This window comes from Panulirus ornatus, chromosome 35 (assembly GCF_036320965.1).
Source record: "Panulirus ornatus isolate Po-2019 chromosome 35, ASM3632096v1, whole genome shotgun sequence".
In the NCBI taxonomy this organism is placed as follows: domain Eukaryota; kingdom Metazoa; phylum Arthropoda; class Malacostraca; order Decapoda; family Palinuridae; genus Panulirus; species Panulirus ornatus.
In genome coordinates, this window is record NC_092258.1 from 4,240,533 (window position 1) to 4,259,167 (window position 18,635).

At 44.6% G+C, this 18,635-nt stretch overlaps 2 long non-coding RNA genes across 3 annotated transcripts in view; one reads left to right on the plus strand and one right to left on the minus strand.

Moving 5' to 3' along the window:
* LOC139760225 (uncharacterized) overlaps window positions 1-1,909 on the minus strand; it is a 56,903-nt gene extending 54,994 nt beyond the window's left edge. Inside the window, exon 1 of the long non-coding RNA XR_011715281.1 lies at window positions 1,811-1,909. This is a non-coding gene — a long non-coding RNA (uncharacterized lncRNA). The remainder of the gene's footprint in view (window positions 1-1,810) is intronic.
* Window positions 1-18,635, plus strand: part of LOC139760087 (uncharacterized) — a 267,067-nt gene that overhangs the window by 156,494 nt on the left and 91,938 nt on the right. The gene's annotated exons all lie outside the window — the stretch shown is intronic.

Below are 18,635 nucleotides of genomic sequence, written 5' to 3' on the forward strand. Positions count from 1 at the left end.
TCACCCCCCCCCCCCAGGAGAACCGTAAACCAAAGAACAATGAACATTATGAAGCGAGTAATCAAGGAGAAACATGTAAGAGCAAAAATACCGCATGAATAAATACCTCGCAGGACAAGGCCAGTCAGCAAGCAAGCAAGTAAGCAAGCAAGCAAGCAACCCTCCCTCCCTCCTTCCTCTCCTCCCTCCCTCTCTCTCTCTGCGTATGACCACACAACAACGTCAGAGGGGGCATCATAAACAACACTATAAAATATCCAAACAAGCAATCAAGCCCGAGCCTGTATGCATGACCCAAACAAGGCGGGAGGGCTGGAAAAAACGTGGAGCATAACGCGGACCGCTACTTCTCCCAGCCCAGCCAAACGACTCTTCAAACTGCACATAGAATCTGGTGGTGCAAGTTTATGGCCAGGCTGAAGCCATTCCAGTTAAGTGTGGCCTTCAAGTTTTACGATGCCAATGGCCCTCTCTGAAGCTCCTTTTACCGCGGCACTCTTCAGCGGCAGGGCCATATTTTGCGAGGCTAATGGCCCCCCGCCGGAAATAAGGCCCCATTCCCCACAGCCGCGCCGGAGCGCCACAATAGCACAGGTCCGCCAGGCCCTTCTTAACGGAGCGGCATTTTTCCCCTCCCGACACCATCATCACGCAACTGTGTGAACGTCTGTAGCCATTCTTCCCGTTCAAGTAATTACCATCTTCTCCTTATCTATCTCGCGCTGCGGCGTTGGAACAATGCGAACATTTTAATCCCCCCCGCGCGCGCGCCTCCCCCCAAGATTCATTTAACGACTCTGAGGATGCCATATTTTACCTAAGTGTGTTTTACTTCGACTAACTGCCATTTTGTGAGCCTTATATATGACCATCACTTTGGCCGGTCGAGTGTGAGAAAGGCAACGCTTACGCCATCTCTTGAGGAAACTTGGCACTAAAATAGAAACATTAAGCCTCTCAAGAAATCGAAGAAGTTGTACAAGGCGACCTTGATTAAGACATAAATACGTACACAACGACTAATACCACGTTATTGGACGAGAATGCATTCAAATACCATCCATAACAGTGTATTAGATGCTAAGTTGCCGATACGACATTATAGATACATCGAGGCTTCTAAGATTCGAGGAAGCAAATGGATCCATTCAGGGAAAACGTTCACCTGCACACGAGAGAAACTGGGAAACAGCTGCACACGGCTCACTGACCCAGACTCGACCAAACACCACGCCATTTGTAGCTGATCCTTTGCGCTTATGCATCCTGTAAATGCTTGCTCTTCAGTCTCTTCCTTACGTATCAGAGGTTCTTAAATTCATTCATTTGTATTTTGAAATTATTTAGAATTCTACACTATATCTTTCGTCGTGTATAAAACTGGCATCAACTATACATACCCATATGTCAATGAATAAGATCCTTAGCTGAGGATTGGGTGTTCCCTCTGGCGTTTAAGATATAGATAACGAATTAACAAAACGATAATCACTACATCATATCCGACAAACGAATAAACGTAACGCAGAAGATGCACAGTAAACCACTGATAAGAAAGACGAGGGAAAAAAAATATCCCTCATCACACATGCACGTCCGCTATGCACTTCGCCATATAGACAGAACACACACTTATTATCCACAATGACCAATCACAATCGCTTGCATTTGCATGACTCAACTCCCGCAACCGCGAGACGAGTGCACTTCTCCCGCCGCAGGCGCTGCAGGAGGAGTAACAGCAGTAGGGAGGAGCAGAGCTTGAACACACAGACACACACACCCTCCACCCCAGCCTGTAGACACTTACCTCAAGGTCCTGCCCGTATGCAGTCCTACACCTTAGTGGCCCCAATGCAGTTCATGTGACGTGCAACTTAGCATGGGAAGCTGCCCTGGCTTAGTAAGGGGAGGAGGGAGGGTGTTTGGGATTCCAGTGAAAGAGGGGTGGAGGGAAGAAAGAAAAGGGTACGTATGGTATGGCAAGGGATGAATGAAAGGCACAGTTGCAGACGCTATATAGGTTCCCCTCCCTTCCCTCCCTCCCTGTCCTCACGGCTGCATATCACACTACCGTTGATAATTGTTGTGATATCTGTGGAACGGATGACACCATAGAGGCTGCGCCCCTACTCTCCCAAGACCAGTGTGTTGTGTTCACCTGACCTAGGTTCCCCCCTCGAGTCCAAAGACCCCATTCCCTTCAGTCTTGCTCATCGCCTTCCTCTCTCTCGATCCAGTCTTGAGTCTTTAAACTCCATTTATCAAACGCATTCAGACTCGTACTACCTACGAAGATACGGTAGAAAATGACTGAAGGGCTCGTGGATGTTAGGGAAGATTCCATATAAACGAAATAGAATTATCCAGCCGATGGATTCTGGCACAGGCCTCCCACCCCTGCATTATGCAACAACTGCATTTACCTGCAACAATGTCAGATACCGCATTTGCAAACGAAGAAAGGCGGAAAATAGGGTGTTAGAGGGGGGGCGATAGGGTAGCCAGGGATGGTTGTGGCAACGAGTAAAAAACGGGAAAAAGGGGTATGACCCCCCGTAAGAGAAGGCCGGATACATTCGCCAATTTTACCATTCCTCTGACTCGATCCTTCTTGAAATATGACCAGAAATACCCAGAGAAGACGACCAGTCGTCAGTGTTTCCTCATACACACCACAGCAGATCAGTAAAACCAGAGATATATATAATTTCCCATCCCCGACGAAGTGGAACTCTCCAGTAAACCCCCGCAAAAAAAACCCGCCGTAATGAAAAAAAAAATTAAATGTGAATATATAAGGAGGGAGGAAAAAAAAAAAAAGAGGGAGCGATGCATAATCGGTCGCAGCCAACCCAGGTGCATACTGTTGCAAGGCGGGTGGGCCCCGGTTGAAAGGGGGAAGGCGGCAAAAACAGCTGCGAGCCGATGGAACAATTGTAGACATCAATATGCAGGTCAACTGGTGCCGGCAAACCTTCCAGGGGATGGAGGGGGGAGAGAGAGAGAGAGAGAGAGATCTATGGGGTGGGAGGGAGGGAGGGAAAGAGGGTGAGAGACTTGATGGATGTGGGAAGGGAGGAGGGGTTGGTAAGGATGGGATGGGGGATGGTTTGTTGGTGGGATGGTTGGGTTGGGTTGGGGTTGGGGAAGGAAAGAGAGAAATGTTTGGATGAGGAAGGAGAAGAGAGGTTTGAGGGAAGAGGGGATAAGAATGTTGAGAGAGAGAGAGAGAGAGAGAGAGAGAGAGAGAGAGAGAGAGAGAGAGAGAGAGAGAGAGAGTTATTAAATATTTTCTTACGATGTTTCCTGTTTCTCACTATCACACTTATCATCCCCCTCATCTCGTTCTCATTATCTGAATCTACTCCTTCCATATTTTTATCTCGTCTCCATCGATTTTCTGTAAGTATCGGTAAGTTTTGTATTAAGTTTCCTGATTTTAGAATTTCAAAATTCTTTCCCACTCTTCAGCGCTACGGAAGCCGTTTTCTTTCACTTCCTCATCGCGTGTGTGTGTGTGTGTGTGTGTGTGTGTGTGTGTGTGTGTGTGTGTGTGTGTGTGTGTGTGTTCTTCCTTCCCTCTATCCTTGCTTTAATTGCTCCCTCCCGTTTTATTACACTCTCCTTCCTTCTCCAGTCCTTATTAGTGTCCTCTTGGACTCTCATTCGCTAGAAAACGAACACCATGAAGTCACCTGCCACAGATAACTTCCCATAACCTCCCATGGCAACGCAATGTACCCATGGGTCTATAAGCCAGTGGGTCATCACTCCAGACACGACCTCCTCGTCACGTTTACTCACGATCAGAGTCATCTGTTGGCCACATTCATCATGACATCTTTTGACTCATGGCCCATCAGACACGTAACTCCCCATCTATGTACCTGTAGGATGACGTCCCTCCTCCAATGTATTTCTTTTCTCTCTTTCTTCACTCACTTTTCACCTCAGCGGCTCCTAGAACTCATCCTCGAGTTCCGCATCTTAATCTTGCACAGTCACTTAAACGTACAGAACATCATGGGATTATATCACTGCCATTGCACACTGAGGCCAACACGAACGCTAAACTCTCCACTATTACTGTTATTATTAAAGATTAAGGATAAACATGATGACGAACTGTACCTCTGAAGAGAGATATTGAGTTAAGAAAATATAAGATGTAAACTTTCAAACGCCTTTTTATCCTTATGATTTTCTAGAAGGACTTTAAAGGTGTTCTTAATTCCGTGTTGTATACTGTTGGAATTTCTCGACAGAATTCTCCATCATTACCTCAGCTCGGCTTATTGTGTTGATCGCTCAGTTTCTATACATTTATCTGTGCTCTCACACTCCCATGTTATGATTTGGAATGTCTACTAATTTACCTTTTTGCCTTCTCATGAGAAGTTACCTTCACTTGGAGATTCTCGTCGGCAGTAAACGGGAAAGAGTACATCTTCGTCAAGGATTTTCTCGCCCTTTAAGGAATCCAGAATTGCTCTGCTTCATTATGGAGCGCAGCCTCGAAGCTGCAGGGGCCCAATAAAAGAATCCTTGAATTACATAACTATATATATATATATATATATATATATATATATATATATATATATATATATATATATATATATAAGTTTTTCTTTAAACACGTATGAAGTAAAGAATTCCATTCGGAAGTTTATTTTGAGATCTCCCTTTGTGCATGAGTCTTATGCATTCCCTGCTTTCACCTAACCTTTTGACAAGTTTCATTCCGTCGTAGTTTTTGCTTTTATTTTTGATGTCATGGTTGTACTCTTAATTCTACGTCTACATTCTCTTATCTACTTTGGGGTGAGTAGCGCTAACCGTATGTGTGTTTGTGTGTGTGTGTGTGTGCGTATGTGTTCATTTACCTTAGATGAGTTTCCCATTTTCTTTATAGACCAAGTGATCGTTAGCTAATTGTAGGATGATCTGTTTCCCAGTTCTCTATTTCGCTGGTATCCACTGCGTCACGCGAGTAGATAAGGATACACCGGACCATCATTACATTACAACTCACTATCTAAACAAGTAGATAAGGTCTATTTTTCGGAAGTGTATCAGAAACAGGGTCTATCTTAGTTCTCGAAGATTTTCATTTATCAGGAAAGTGTTCACTTATCCGGAACCCATTATAAACCAGATCCGATTTAGTTCTTGAAGATTCATCCGGAAAGTGTTCATTTATCCGGAACCCATCAGAAACTAGGTCTGATTTCGTTCTCGAAGATATTCATCTGTCCGATGTCCATCCGGGACCAGGTCTTCCACCGTCAATCTATCCGGTGTCCATCAGCAAAAGAATCTTATCTTCGCCTTTTTTTTTCCCCTTTTTCTTTTCCTTCATGTGACTGAGCATTTTCCTGCTTGTCCCGGGCAGTAAATATTGACCCCCAGCGACCATATGTAACTCTGTCAACAACTCGGGTCACCACGGGTCATTGCCTTTTTTTTTTTACCCCCCTCCTACTAACTGTCCCTCACCCCCAATCCGGGACTTGGTCATCCCTCCTCTTTCTGCTTCTCTTCGTCAGCGTTGAAGAAATGGTATTCACGACCCTGTAAATCATCAGGGGTGATATTGACCGACAGAGGGAGGAAGACAAGGGTTTTTTTTTTTCTTTTGGGAAACACGATGAATGTATGAGACGATGAATGAGAATGGGGGAACACTGTGATGGAACTGAAGAGGAGGAGGAGGAGGAGAACTTAAGAATTTCAGTGATGGAGTATATGTTTGCCTGCAAGGACCAAATGGTCGTTCACGGATTTCAGAGACAAACGTACCGTTTTCTACCCTCGTTTTCTATTACATCGTTCGCTTGATGATGTTTCTCCACCTCTTCCAGTGGACCAGATAGTCTACACTGATAACATTTCCTCGCTTCTGATTGTAGCGCAACCTCGAAGCTGCAGGCGTCCCATAAAAAGAGGTGTTAGGGTTATACATAATGATAATGGTAATAATAATGATAATGTTAATGATAATGATAATGATAATAATACTAATGATAATAATAGTAATAATGATAATAATGATAATAATAATGATAATGATAAATGTGAGTCGGGGAACAAGAGCTTTACATTAATATACTTACTTAGCTCGTCAGTGACCCACCCTCCTGTGATTTCTAAAGATTCCATGATTACGACTCGACGAACGACCCTGCCACTCCCACGTAGGAAAGGCAATCTCCAATAGTCCTCTGAAGTCATTCACAACATCTTGGAGGAAGTTTCGTGCATATTAGTGCAATCAGGACATTCTTGCAAAACCCCCCGTTCAGTACACTATCCTCATTCCAAACTCTTGACTCTTCTTACATGGAAATAATTGAACCCCACTGTGCTCACCCGCTCTCTCTCTCTCTCTCTCTCTCTCTCTCTCTCTCTCTCTCTCTCTCTCTCTCTCTCTCTCTCTCTCTCTCTCTCTCTCTCTCTCTCAACACGTATGGACTATTTTATGCCGACTTACCATATACTTTCACTCATCGCATTTCCTGCAGCAACTCTTAATATCGAGTTATAGTCACCTTTAGAATTATAAAATACATTACTGCCCTAATCACAGTTAGACTTGATAAACTGCCATTATCGCTATCCTCATTAATGGGGAAATAAAGAGGGGCTTTCCATTTTTTTTTCATACGAAAGCATTATCGCTGGCAACACGCGGCACATATTCTTTCCAAGAAACATTTTGAATGAAAGTGTTTGTATATTTCTCTCTCCGTGGTATTAAGAGGAACAGATATACACAGGAGAGAGGGCGTGCAGGAAAGTGGAGGTTCGGTTGAGATAAAAGAGGATCGTGTCGATCTTGGGGACATTATACATTTTCTTACGATATTTTGGAAGTTGAGGGGTCTTTCTCTGCATGAATTACTGCGCCATTTCCTTAAAAGATAAGAGATGCGTATCTTATCTACTGGTGTCAGGGTAGAGAGATATACCCCAGAGATCATCCCCCCCAAAGAACTAAGCGCACCGCCCTTTGCCAGAGTTTGTAGAGGTGCAAAACCCCCTGCCCCTTAGAGAACAAAGCAACTCTTCCCTTCACCAGGGTTAACAGGGGAGCAAGGCTTCCTACAGAGAATGGTACATTCGTCCCTGCCCTTTCCAAGCCTGCAGCATTGGGGTTAGGGACCTCATATCTGTGCATTGAATTCCCTCCCACAGAGGCTGCGTCATGGGTCTATGCACTTGATCCTGTCCATGTAGACAGTAATGGATGGCAGAAATATATGTAAACGAAGGATCGAATCAAGGAATATAGATAGGTAAAGGATCGAAGCACTGAATATAGATAGATAGATAGATAGAATCCAGGGTTATTGTTTTTTTACATAGTTATTTATTACTTTTGGACATAAGTTTTTAAAACTGACGTAGCGCTTGCATTAAGCTGAATTTCTGTTCCACGAAACTCAAACTTTTTATGTATCATTTGGACCATCGCTGTCGTGAGTTGCCTGCATGTGTCGTGGTCGTTTAGGCCTGGCTGCTGTATCCCACTGGATACGCGGCATCCCATAGTTTCTTTGTGGAGACCAACCACACGTGGATTGACCGTTATGTTGCTCATGGGCTTCCCTCGAACACCGGAGGCGTGAAATTATCTTCGTGATTGAGTCATTTCTCCTCTTTATATCCTTTCTACTTTTAAGATTGTGCTTCACGAATGAATAGAAGAGCTGAAATCAGTTCTGTTCTTTGTTCCCATATTTTTTCCTCGTTCGATTTAGCCTCAATTGCAGTATGTTTTCCATCGTGTCGTCTCCGCTTCAACTTAAAAATATATATATATATATATATATATATATATATATATATATATATATATATATATATATATATATATATATGTTTTTTTTTTTTTTTTTTTTTTTTTAAATTTTCCAAAAGAAGGAACAGAGGGGGACCAGGTGAGGATATTCCACAAAGGCCCAGTCCTCTGTTCTTAACGCTACCTCGCTAACGCGGGAAATGGCGAATAGTTTAAAAGAAAAGATATATATATATATATATATATATATATATATATATATATATATATATATATATATATATATATATATATATACACCAACACTTGGTCTATAGTATATTATCATTTTCATGCTGCCGTATCAGGAATAGCATTTTCAATATTGTTTCACGAAAGTTAGATGCATAGCAGTTTAGGGAAAAAAAAGTCAGCTTTTGTAGGTATTCTCTCTCTCTCTCTCTCTTTTTTTCCCCAGATAGAGGAAATATTAATGGATTAACAGTGCCTGGTGCTGTTGAAAAAGAACGCCGAGATATTTTTTTAAACTCCCAGATCCATTCTCTCAACATCTCTGACGTCACTTGCGGAACAGCAATGTGTCTGTCAGCCAGGCTTGTAGTGTGTTGACTGATGGGTAATCGAGTAGGTAAACTGTTGCTGGTTAATTCAGTCCTGATGAACCCGTCTTCAACGTCACGCTAGTCGTAATCATCCTTGGCACTTTAAGTTTAACATAATTTTTCCCCTGTTATCCAAAGTTTATTAATTGCTTGTGTTTATTCATCAGGAGGTAATTATCCAGCATGTAATGAGCTGGTATATTGTTGGTTCGTTATCCAGCACGTGGTCAGCGCCAGTCATAATTAACCAAGTTAATCAGTCTACCTTTGTCCCAATTACCTGGTAGAGATTAAACTTAATTGTGATGGGATTAATTGACCTTAGTCGTAATTATCCGGAACCTATAATACTTCGTCCTGATTATCCCAGATCGGTCATATTTATCCATGACCAAAGCACACTTGGTTCTTGTAATCAAGAAACTGTTAATCATAGTACGAATTACTCAGAACCCCGCTATTACGAGTTCTGATTATCCAGTGTTTTTATGACTGAAATACAGAGCTAAAGGAATGATCTAAGGTAACGTAAGGTTATTTAGGTGGTCTAAAGTAATCCTAGGTCAGTATCAAGATTATCTTGGGAAGTTACTCAAGGTTATTAAGGTTAATATGATTATTCAAAGGTATCTAAAGTAACTGTATAAGTTATCAAAGACAGTTATATAATGTTTTTAATGTTATGATAAATGATTTAAGGTCGCTTTTCAGCTTAAGCATCTAAGATTATCTAGGGTAATTATCTGTTATCTAAAGTAATTGTATAATGTAATTATATGATGTTAACTCATTTCAAGGCAACGATTCAGTTAAAGAGTTACCCAGGCTGTATAGTTAGTTGGCTAATGTCATCCAACAGCCGGTTCAACAGTATAGATAGTTAGATAGATAGATAGATAGATAGATAGATAGAGAGAGAGAGAGAGAGAGAGAGAGAGAGAGAGAGAGAGAGAGAGAGAGAGAGACTTCAAACTTCCCGAATTTAGTTACCCTAGAGCCTTTATTTAAAAGCAAGAATCGTAGATTTCTAGGATTAGATTAACCTAGGTGCAAAAAAAAGAGTAAGAATTTTCGTATGCTAGAATTAGATTAACCCAGTCTTGGTTCTGCACATCACAACCCGAGTGATGATGATCTAGGACTCAGTAGATCTATCGTGGTTGTGGTTGTGGTGGTGGTAGACCTGTATTGGGGTTGTGGTGGTGGTGATGGACCTGTGTTGTGGTTGTGGTGGTGGAGGTGGACCTGTGTTGTGGTTGTGGTGGTGGAGGTGGACCTGTGTTGTGGTTGTGGTGGTGGAGGTGGACCTGTATTGTGGTTGTGGTGGTGGTGGTAGACCGGTGTTGTGGTTGTGGTGGTGGAGGTGGACCTGTATTGTGGTTGTGGTGGTGGAGGTGGACCTGTATTGTGGTTGTGGTGGTGGTGGTAGACCGGTGTTGTGGTTGTGGTGGTGGAGGTGGACCTGTGTTGTGGTTGTGGTGGTGGAGGTGGACCTGTATTGTGGTTGTGGTGGTGGTGGTAGACCGGTGTTGTGGTGGTGGTGGTGGTGGTGGTAGACCTGTGGTGGTGGTGGTAGACCTGTGGTTATGGTGGTGGTGTTGGTGGTGGTGGAACTATCCGCCACAGATTATGGTAGGGATGGCCAGGCCTCCCGTGGTTCCTTGAGGTCTCTCTCTCTCTCTCTCTCTCTCTCTCTCTCTCTCTCTCTCTCTCTCGGATCAGCCTTTGTACGTACGTAACACATACATACATACATACATACATACATACGTACATACATGCATACATACATACGGGCCTCCATGGTGCAGTGGTTAACATTACTAACCATGAGTCAGCACGGGCCAGCCTTGGGGGGTCGAATCCTGGGTGTGGCAGACGGCCCGCACCCAACCCTTGTGTTCATCCTCCCCTCGAGGCTGGTCGATAGATGGGTACCTGGCTTAGACTAGTGTGTGTATGTGTGTGTGTGTGTGTGTGTGTGTGTGTGTGTGTGTGTGCGCGCGCGCGCATACATGGGGTAAAGACATGGTACATACATATCAGGTGAAGAGACGGGGCAACACGAGTGTAAGACTCTTCCCCCGTAACACGCACACACATAGTAATCACAGTCATTTATACATGCATACATGCATGCATACGTACATGCATGCATACGTACAGGTTATCTGTACATGCATACGTACATTTTATTAATATACCAAAAGCGATGATTATACAGGCATTTTTATAAGGTAAACTGATTGTTCTTAACAACTGTAAGCTCACCTCTGCCTTAAGACATGGTATACTGCTGTCATGCACTTTTAAAGTAAACCATGAACGATCAAAGCAAACGTTAGACATTCCCTTACACTACTACTTACAGGCACTTTACTACGTACAGGCACTTTTATAAACTACGAACTTCCTAAGCCCACGGCGACACGCCCCTCTATCTTAAATCACACAGGCTTCCGTAACAAATTGCAGGCGAGCAACTTCTTCCTCTTTTTTTTTCCCTATATTGCCCGAGAGAAGAAAGTAATTTTCGAGCCACAATGCCCCTTGGGCGTCCATTCTTCCCCTGACGGTCCGAAGCTGTGCGGTGCGACAACACTAAACTACTCTACGTTCTCCATAGGGGCAATTTTTTCCCTTCTCCTACGCCCGCCACAGGTAGACGGAACGTCTCAAAAAGTTGCAAAAAAAACGAAAAGAAAAAAAGAAAGAAGAGAAAGAATTATCCCCGCGGGAAGACTGCATTCAAAGGAATAAATCCTGTGAGATGCATACGAGATAAGACAGATGGGGTTGCCATGCAGTGGTCCGGTATAAAAGAGAGAGGGACCACGGCTCAGCCATTGTTTACCTCCCCGCACACGTATTGTACACTTGACCACCGCGGACTGCGCTCGCCCCACACCCAGCATTGGCGGGGAAGATGGGGAGACACGCTGACAGTCACCTAGAGCAAGATTTCCCGGTTGTATTTTACGTTTAAGGCCGATAATGGACGAGAACCGCGGGATCGGGGTCGACCGGGTGCATCTCCTCTCTCCTCCTCCTCCTCCTCCTCCCCCTCCGACCGATGGGTGATGCTGCAAAAACGATGCAATGATGCAGCAAAAAATGTGCAATTGCTACTTCAGCCCTCACTAATCTCTTCTTTATTTGCAGCAGGATGGGAACCCTTGCAGACCTAACAGCTCCCACCGCCAGTGAGAGTGGATGGACGGTGGACGGACCTACCGACCTACCTGCCCTACTTGCCCTACACCTTGTTGTAGTTGTGGCTACTGGTAGATGATGATGATGATGGAGGTGGTGGTAGTGGTGGTGGAGAGGAAGAAGAGTCCTCCTCCTCCTCCTCCTCCTCCTCTTTCTCCTCCTCTCCTCCTCTCGTAGATCATAAACCATCCATAAAGTTAAACAGACCTTTGCTACAGAAGACCGATAAAGGTTATCTTCTTGGAAGGACAGCCAAGTGAAGGTTTATGAATTAAAGACGTAGAAGCAGTCAGAACGACCGAGTGTCGCAGGAATACTTTACAGGAGGATGACAAGGGCGCACACACACACACACACACACACACACACACACACACAAGGTCCAGCTGAGCTTGTGAGGTAGCGAGGAGCCACGACGTCAGACGAGGGGAACCACACACTCTGTCAACAGAGATATCCCACCCAACCAGGAGACGCTAGTCCAGGGCTGCTGGTGCCTTCCTGAGCGCTACTCGGTGCTTGATAAGGAGGTGCGCGGCGCGATCTGCGACGTCGCATCGCGGCGTAGTGGCGCTGTAGACACAGGCTATCGGTGCATTGTGAGGATGTCATCTTGGTAAGGCCCTCTGGAATACGCATGGACTCTACTATTACTCCTGGAATGTCTAAAGACTCTACTCTATTTCTGAAGTATTTGAAGACTCTACTGTGCCTTCTACAATGTCTAAAAAGACTGCTACAACTTTTGGAAAGTCTGAGGACTCTACTGTAACTTTTGAGGAACTTTTTATTTTGTTTTTATCAGGATTTTTGGGCATGTTTCCCTCCTGCCTTTTCCTTTTGTACTGTACCTATACACCTGCCATGTATTTGTAACCCGTAACCTGCTCTGTAACCTCACAGGCCCCGCCTTTAACTTTCATGGTGCTTCTTAACTCGTTAATCACCTGCCATCCCTTATAATCAGTTCGTTAACTCTTTTATCGTTGATTGATCGTTGCTTGAACCCTAAAACGCCTACCTACCCCTTAACCTCTGATGACTTCCTAGCTCCTGACTGGCCACATTCACCTCACGTGTCCGTAAACGTCCTTTAATGCTAGTATCCTGTGATCCCGAATGACCCCATTATGCCCTTGATTAGCCTCCTTTGTGACTTCACCTCTCCCTAAACATCCCTTAATAATGAAGGGTCTCTCAGACCTCTGATGACCCCCATTTCCCCTAACCCGTCCCATTAACCTTACGTACGTAAGTCCTTAAACGTCCCCTCAGTGCCACCGTCCCTTAATCCCTAGTGACACTTCCTACGCCCTTCACTACCTCACACTGAGTAACCTCACCTTCGTCAGCGTCGGGCGGCGGAGGTGATGGTGCTGCAGGCTTGACGGACGACCCCCAACACCGCCATCAGGTCACCTATGCCATGACCTGGGTCGGTGTGTTGAGGCACGCCCTTGCGCTGCTAGCTCCTCTCTCTCTCTCTCACCTTCACATGCTGTTATTAATTTCATGTAGAAGGCCTCCCTCCCCCCCTCAGCCACGTATTATGCTGAAATTGCTTCAGCACTTAGATTTTTCTGTTACGCCTCGTTAAGAATGATTAATTAGGTTTCTCGAACCTTTTGCGCCGGTCTGTTTTGTCTCAATGTCATCATTGAATTAATGTTTGAATCTTCTTCTTCTTCATTATCATTGTCATGTCCCATCTCCCTTCCCATTCCATCCTTCCCCATTCCGACTCTCCTCCCCCAATGTGCTCTATTCCTTCCCATCCCATACTCTCCTCTCCCCAATCCATTCCTCCTCTTCCTCCACTCCTCCTCCTCCTCCTCTTCCTCCACTCCTCTTCCTCTACTCCTCCTCCTCCTCCTCTTTCTCCTCCTCCTCCTCCTCCTCCTCCTCCTCCTCCCGGTTCCCCTCCGTCCTCCTCCCTCCTCACCGTGGGCATCAGCGGAGCTAAAAGTTGCATTGTGTTGAGCGTCGCCGGTTCTCTGCAGTAGCAAAAACCATTGATGACACAGCTGTACTTTCCTAAGCGTTACAACACCACACATAAATCATGAGCCCGGCCCTGCCTCAAGAATAACAATATCATCCGACTCTCTCTCTCTCTCTCTCTCTCTCTCTCTCTCTCTCTCTCTCTCTCTCTCTCTCTCTCTCTCTCTCTCCTCTCTCTCTCTTCCATTTCGTGAAGCGTACGCTAAACGTCGGAGAGAGAGAGAGAGAGAGAGAGAGAGAGAGAGAGAGAGAGAGAGAGAGAGAGAGAGAGAGAGAGTGGTACCCTCCCAAACAGAACACCCTCCCTTGAGTCAATCGCACTCAGTAACGCATTGCAACTCTCTCTCATTTTTTTTTCCTTTTTTTTTTTTTCATCTGTGTTCGATGTGAAGGATCATATATTATCGTTACTTTGTTTGGGAGGGGAAGGGGGTCGTATGACATGTTCCACCTATGGGGTTAATGAGGCGGTTTTCTGAGGTCAACTGTCGAGCAACACTCGTTAACCAGTTGCAAGTCCTTAGGGTAAACGAGTCCCTTATTGTCTCTCAGTCCCCCATCGGACGTTCTCTTGTTAGTTATTTCTTATCTTCCTCTTGCCCCCTAATGGTGTAAATGGTGATCGCCGCAATGGTTTACTCGGTCGTTTCAACCCTGGATGTGTTCTCCATTTACGTCGATGGGACGTGAACCCATGACGACGACTGGATCTCGGCCGATCACGTGCACAGATTACACAACTTCAGGAGAAGAAAAAGAAGAAGAATTTAGAAAATGGGGCTTCAGTCGTGTTGAATGGCGAGAGGGATATGTATATATATATATATATATATATATATATATATATATATAAAGACCGCAGAGAGAGAGAGAGAGAGAGAGAGAGAGAGAGAGAGAGAGAGAGAGAGAGAGAGAGAGAGAGAGTGCTGCAGAAGGAGGTCGGTAAAGAAGATAAAAAAAGAGAGAGAGAGAAAAGGCCCAACACGGTGCATAAAAAGCCAGAAGCGTCCAATGCAACACTTCCCACGGCGCCCACACCCGTCGGAGGCTGCTGCTGCTGCTGCTGTTCTTCCTCCTGTTGCTGCTGCTCCTGTTGATGTTGCTCCTGTTGTTGCTGCTCCTGTTGATGCTACTCCTGTTGTTGCTGCTCCTGTTGATGCTTCTCTTACTGCTGCTACTTTGGCTACTCCTATTGCTGCCCCTACTGCTCCTATTGCTCCTGTTGCTGCTGCTCCTGTTGCTGCTACCGTTCCTGCTGCTGTTGTTCATGTTGCTGTTCCTGTTGCTGCTGCTCCTGTTGATGCTGCCGTTCCTGCTGCTGCTATTGCTCCTGTTGCTGTTCCTGTTGTTGCTCCTGTTGACTCTGCTCATAGCAGGATGTACGGTTGACCTCCCTGCTGGCTGTGTGGCCGACTCGTTGGTCCTACGGATGAACGGATGAGCGGACGGACGGATGGATGGATGCTGGTGGTTGTCCTGCCTCTCTTCTGCCCGCCAGCCAGGATTAAAAGCCATCTATGCAACGGGTAAAGAAAAACAAGAAGGGTGAGAGGGAGGGAGGGAGGGAGGGAGGAGGAGGAGATTATAGGCAGAGAGAGGGGTAAAGACTGCAATTGTTGGGGGACGAAGAACGTGGTAGGGTCGAGCAGTAATGGTGGTGATGGTGGTGATGGTGATGGTGGTGATGGTGGTGATGGTGATGATGGTGGTGGTGATGATGGTGGTGATGGTGGTGATGATGGTGGTGATGGTGGTGATGGTGATGGTGGTGATGGTGGTGATGATGGTGGTGGTGGTGATGATGGTGGTGGTGATGGTGGTGATGGTGATGATGGTGATGGTGGTGATGGTGATGATGGTGGTGGTGATGGTGGTGATGGTGATGATGGTGATGGTGGTGATGGTGATGATGGTGTGGTGATGATGGTGGTGATGGTGGTGATGGTGATGATGGTGTGGTGATGATGGTGGTGATGGTGGTGATGGTGATGATGGTGGTGGTGATGGTGGTGGTAATGGTGGTGATGGTGATGATGGTGGTGGTGATGGTGGTGATGGTGATGATGGTGATGGTGGTGATGGTGATGATGGTGGTGGTGATGGTGGTGATGGTGGTGGTGGTGATGATGATGGTGATGGTGGTGATGGTGGTGGTGATGGTGGTGATGGTGATGGTGGTGGTGTGGTGATGGTGGTGATGGTGATGATGGTGATGGTGGTGATGGTGATGGTGATGATGGCCATCACATCAGTAAGGTGGTCGCTAACTGTGCTGAGAATGATGGAGAAATATGGCGATAGGAGAGATATGGTTCACCATTTATCTCAGTAGCTACATAAACGTGTCGCCGTAGATAGGCTGAGGTGGATTCGTTCTTTGGATAAAGATGGTGGCGTCTGCTGAGGGAAAAGTCCTGTAATATATGAGATACAACTGAGAAATGAAGATGGGGATGAATATGGGTGTTGTAAAGCTAGGATGGCGACTGTAGCGATGATTGTATGGTTGTGATGAGGAGGGACATGAGAGATGTCTTAGTTCTTGTGAGGCGAGAGTCATAATGGGTAATGACAAGAGGCTTATACCTTCGTGAAATACTGTTCAATGACTCCACCATCATCAAGCATTACGTCATAACAGTTACTTGAATATGACAATGTAAAAGATAGGAAATTATGGGGAAAATTTAAAAGAAGAATGTACCAATGAACCATGTTGTCTTTGGTAAGAAATAAGCTTAAAGAATATGAGGAATAAAGATGAGGTGGAAGTACACTGAAAGGAAAAAAAAGAGTTCTTTTAAACGATTGAGTTGTAAGAACAGAGGACTGGAACGCAAATAAAACAGGACGATTGGGTCAAACCGACAATGATTAACGTTATCAGTGAAGTATCGAATCTCTAGTCCAGGCGGACGCAAATGTACCATCAACTCTGAGCTGCTGCCACTTAAGTGTTTAGAATTCCCAAGTTTTTGCTCGAAGTCCAGAACGTGACGATTATTCTAACAACTCGTTCATGTATTCGTCCATTACGATGATAGCGGTTGAGGGCAGTTTTTAAGCTGTAGTTTTGTTTATTTTCTCTCGCGTGGCTTGAATAATCGAGTAAATATTTTGTTCCTAGTTTCATTATACACATGTGATGTAATGGTCGAAGGTATTTGGTAAGACTATATTATTCCTCTGTGATATTTTGATTGGGTAGTGGATATTTTGATTGGGTTGTTGATATTTTGATTGGGTAATTGATTTTTTGATTGGGTTGTTGATATTTTGATTGGGTAATTGATTTTATGATTGATGAGTTGATATTTTGATTTGATAGTTGATATTTTGACTGGGTAGTTGATATTATGATTGGGAAGCTGATATTATGATTGGGTAGTTGAAGGACGTGAGATTCTAGAGAATAAGTACCTTTCCTGAGAACAAAGACTAAATATTTAGATTCCCAGTAGCTTTTCTGTTCATGTAGAACTCACAGTTAATTTGAATATATCTATATATACAAAAAAGAATTTTTTTGTTATCTTTTGTTCTCTCGAACTCCCGTTGCACCTGAGCGGTTTCAGATTCGTCGCGATAACAGTTAGTGGTTTCGAATGTAGAGTGGGCGATTACAGTGGGAGGTACAGTGGGAGCGTTTTCCCTCGGCCCACGATGCCAATCTCCTGTGAATCGGACAGATGATGAAGCCTTGAACAGCGGGCTGAAAAAAAAAAAGAGAAAGAGAGAGAGAGAGAGGAAAAAAGATAGATACCTGCCTTGGCAGAGAGAGCGAGAGAGAGAGAGAGAGAGAGAGAGAGAGAGAGAGAGAGAGAGAGAGAGAGAGAGAGAGAGAGGAAAAAAGATGGATACCTGCCTTGGCAGAGAGAGAGAGAGAGAGAGAGAGAGAGAGAGAGAGAGAGAGAGAGAGAGAGAGAGAGAGAGAGAGGAAAAAGATAGATACCTGCCTTGGCAGAGAGAGAGAGAGAGAGAGAGAGAGAGAGAGAGAGAGAGAGAGAGAGGAAAAAAGATAGATACCTGCCTTGGCAGAGAGAGAGAGAGAGAGAGAGAGAGAGAGAGAGAGAGAGAGAGAGAGAGAGAGAGAGAGAGAGAGGAAAAAAGATGGATACCTGCCTTGGCAGAGAGAGAGAGAGAGAGAGAGACAGAGAGAGAGAGGAAAAAAGATGGATACCTGCCTTGGCAGAGAGAGAGAGAGAGAGAGAGAGAGAGAGAGAGAGAGAGCTCGCATTTGCCTGCATCTTTATACATACTTCCTCTTCAACTCTTCTTTCGTCCATTATCATATTGTCATCCCGTTTTCCCTTCTTGGTCTCACTGAGTGATGGAGTTCTGAGTAACACTGAGTATTGGAGTTCTGAGTAACACTGAGTGATTGACTCGATATTTCATTCAGTGTTTTTGATATTTTGCTCCGGTTTTCTTTGATTTTTATTATTCTATCACAGTGGCGTTACGTTTTCCATAAATAGATATACAGATGTGTGTGTGTGTGTGTGTGTGTGTGTGTGTGTGTTACCGAGCTACGCCTGCAGCAGCGTAAAGACACTTTTGGCAAGGCTGTATCATTGCTAGAACACAGTCTCGTCAGTGAACTCATCACACCAAAGGAGTCGACATATCCCTGCAGCTGCAAGTAGGGCAGCCCTTAGATTGGATCCTGGGTAACCGTTTTATAGAAATAGGGTAATTATAGAAAAGTCTGTGGAGTAGTTTGAACATGCAGAGGGAATGTATATTGTTTATACAAATTCATACCTCTGAATCAAATCCACATAAAGAGAATGAATGGGGTAAGTTTATAGGTAATTCGTAGAATTGATTATAGAATAGGGTAAAGGTATAGGTTAGTCATAGACCTGATTATAGAATAGGGAAAGAGTATAGGGAAGTCATATACCTGATTATAGAATAGGTTAAGGGTATAGGTAAGTCATAGACCTGATTATAGAATAGGGTAAGAGTATAGGGAAGTCATAGAACACAATAGGGGTAAGAATATATCG